Genomic DNA, 3901 nt, shown 5'->3' with positions numbered 1-3901 from the left:
AGGGCAGAGGAAAGCACTTTCAAGACATTTATATTCTAAAAGAGAAATTACTATATGTACAAAGGGCTCTAGAATATAAGGAATTGGCTGAGCTGCAGGATGTGCTTGAGGAGATTTTGTGCAATTTTTAAAAGATTATGCAGATGGCAGAAAAGAGGAGGAACAGATGCAAAGCTCCCCACAGCAATGGCCAGGTGGCTGCAGCCAACAGCCTAGATGTTGAACTGTGAAATCCTTTCATATACAGTATGAACATAGTTGAACAAGCTTACTATATACTCAGTGGCACACAGCCAAGCTCTGTGTTCTTCGCCTCGCAGACACAAAGGCTGATGTTTCCACCATGGAGTATTTTGCTCACTGCCACAGCTACCAGGAGGGACCTGAATTAGGTCTGTGGTCTCTCGGCTCAGGAAAGAAGTTCAACAGCCTTGAACGTGGCTACCTTAGTTCAAGACAAAAGTTTCATCCAATATGACACACCTACTGCAACCTTTATGGAAATGTTTCACACACTGACAGAATCAGCCAAGCACAGAGGAGTTCATTCACTCTCTGCCAAATCACTCCACTAAACAACAAAAAAATTCCCATATCTATGGCAAGCAGTATCCACCAAGATGGGCATGTCTCTTGGCTGGAGGACAGGAAGACAACATCTCTATTTTCTGCCTGAAAGGGAGCTAAATCATAGGCTGTCACAGGGATTCTGTTTTCATAGTGAAAGAGCATTGTCTGAGGATCATTCATTTTGGAAGCCTTGATCCAACACTTAGAAGACTCCATCTCCCAGACTAAACTATGGAAGAAAACTTCCTGCCGATATGTTGAGGCGCAGTGTTTATACTAGAATTGACTTGCTCTGTGGAACTGCCACCATCTCGGCCTCATAATATCTTGCTCTGTGCTAAAAGAGGCACCCCTGCTGGGATTGCTCCACAAAAACAGCCAGCAAGGCTGATCAAGGTCCTCCAGAGCTCCGCAGTGCCACGCTCCAAAGTGTTAAACAGCTACACAACACTAAATGCTACACAACTATCACAAGAACGTCTTGCTCCGAACAAAATCCATTCTGTTTGTCACATGCTCCTGTACTCGACAGCACAAAAACACTTTCTCAGCACCGTGTTTCTTCTGAAGCACTTCCAATTTCGCAGTCCTCCTGAAACTGCATGTAGATCTCTTCATCTCCCCAATCCCTCAAATAAAAAGTTTTTTAAAAGTTTGTAAGTTTAAAAACATTACTTTCTTCTTTCAAGCCCAACACAAGAACAATAGTTTTCCATGCTTGAAGGCTAATGACAATCTGTCAGAAAAATTAAGGGCATTTGAACAGGCTTGCTTGCTGAATCTAGTAAAGCATCACTCTACCTCATCCACATGATGCTACATTTAGCAACGCAGCTCTAGCATAGAAACAAATACCCACCACACATCTAACTTAACTGGCATTCAGTTTCAAGATGACACTGTCCTTGCCACGATTTTTAATCTCTAATGGTGGCAGCAGCCCCAGGGGGATGTGCACATGATAGCAAGCATGAATGAAAGCACCATTAAACCGTAAGAATTTGCCACAAGCTTTTTGCCATGACTTGTGAAGGAAGCCAAGAGATTCTCTATTTATTTATACTGTCCTCCCTACTGCTAGTATCTGTTAAATGGCTGCAGCATTCAGCAACCACAACACCGCACTATAAAAGCTCCTAACAAGGCAGCAGTCCCTGATAAGGTTTCTGTGAGACCTGTCCCTAACAGTTAGGCTAGCAGCACAGACAAGATTACAGCATAGAGTACAGCTGCTTCCAGACATGGCTTGTTAGAAAATCAGTACAAGCAGGGTCAGGGAAGGACTGTTTCATGTAAGCGAAACAAGCAAGAACAAGGAGCGAGCTAGTTAATTCCAGAGAAGCCAGCCCCAAAACCGGGAAATCTGAAGCGTCTGAGAAAGATCTGAAGAAGGAACATGCCCGCGTGGCTCTGCAGGTTAACAGGGGGAAACAAAGCACCAGCACAGCTGAAGGAACCTGCTCCCGAAGATCTGCAGCACCCCAACAGACGGGCTTTACAGGCACCACGGCAATTCCCTCCGATGCTGGGTGGGGATGCCTCCTTTCTTCTTCAGCCATGCCCCACTCAGGCCTCGCAGCTCAAATAAATGCCCCTTATCTACAGGGCTGCCTGTTTGAAGGCTGCCAAGTGTGGGGACCTGCCCTATGGATATGACTCTCAGCAGGACATGGCTTAACTTTCCGAACTAATATATGGCAAGATACTCCGTTGGTAGGAAAGAACAGCTGTCTATCAATAATGAGAAACAGAGTCCTCTGAAGAGTAAAGCTGGTCTGAAGGCCCTGTCTGTGGCCAAAAAGTGTGGAAAATTCCCAGTTAAAGTGATCCCCCTGCAGCATATTATGACTACCGGATAATCTACAGCTTGTTTTTCCCCTCAATGGGTTTTCACAGAACCAGAGGAGTGTTGTTTGGAAAGGAGGTGGGGGGGTGTCTTGTCCAGACTCCTATTTGGAGCAGAGCTATCACTAACACAAGGTCAAGGGGCTGGCTCTGTCCTTCCTCTCTTCGTGGAGGACAGCAATATATGACCATACTATCCCCCAGATTGTGCTTAAATACAGCCACGCTTAGTGCGGAAGCAGTCACCCACCCCCTCCATACATAGCATCAGGCATCCCAAAAAGCCTGTTCTCAAAAGTCCATCAACTGTATTAAACACTGAGACTATACGGATAGGTGTATGCACACACCTGGCCTACTCTGCCTAGATCACCTACTAACACGTCACTTCTCCCTTCTTTTTAGGCCTCTATCATCTTAGTCTGTATCTGCATGAATGGAAATTTATCATAAACATTCAAGTGTTCTCAAGTGAGAAAGGGAGGCACTTTTGAGTCTCATACTGCTGGCTGCTACACCTGTCTCTAAATTACTTATAAAGCACTTTCATGCTGCTCAGAGCATAAGTATTCAGCTACTTATGAATTCAAACTACGAATTATTATGAAATAAATAAAGGAACACAGCAAGAAGACCTCCAAATCACACTGATTGCAGTCATAAGGAAAAATAAGTGATGCCCAAGAATGGTGTTTTGCTGAGCATGTAGCTGTCTGGGAAGGTATGTCACACTTCATGGCCAGCCTGCAGCGCAGGACCTGCACACCAGCCCAAACCTGGACACAAGCAGTATGAAGCAATTCCTGCTTATTGGGACATCTCTGGCTCACAGAGGTCCATTTGGCTACGTGTGGTCTTTAAAAATCAACATTGCTGGAACAGGGAACATAAACAAAGGAGGTCAGAATCACCTGCAAGTCCTTTACCAATGCAAGATCATTACTACCATTCCCTTCAAACAGAAACAAACCCATGATTAGCCAGAACTTAGCCAGGAGAGTAGGCAAAAGCCCCCAGTATAGATCTGCAAACAGCATCATGAGATTTACAGCTAACGTGCAGTCATGACCACACTGAGTTACGAAGATCGCAGGAGCAGGGCATGGTGCTACCCATGGGGCACCCCTGAACTGAGTGGCCACAGAGGAGACAGCTGCCTGCGCCACACACTCACATCCCTAATGACAACACACCCAGAAGTCACCTCTGCCATAAAGAGGTGTCCAAGGCTCTTGTTGTCTATTACGAAAAAAACCTTTCCTCCATGCAAGGCCATTTAGCGCAAAGCAGTCACACTCCTCTAATTTAAAAAGCACATCCCTGAAGCTACTTCAGGCTTTTCTCTCATAACACAAAGTCATCTGACTTAAAGGGGGAAAAAGCCAGTCAGCGTTGGAGGCTGCAAATGCACAAAGACCAAACTAGAAGGAACACAAGAGAGAAGCAACTTCTCATCCTCCAAAGCCATGTCTGCACCCATACTTGC

This window comes from Phaethon lepturus, unplaced genomic scaffold (genome assembly GCF_000687285.1).
Source record: "Phaethon lepturus isolate BGI_N335 unplaced genomic scaffold, ASM68728v1 scaffold37929, whole genome shotgun sequence".
Lineage (NCBI taxonomy): Eukaryota > Metazoa > Chordata > Aves > Phaethontiformes > Phaethontidae > Phaethon > Phaethon lepturus.
The sequence above is the reverse complement of the archived record's forward strand: the minus strand, read 5'-3'. Positions refer to the sequence as shown.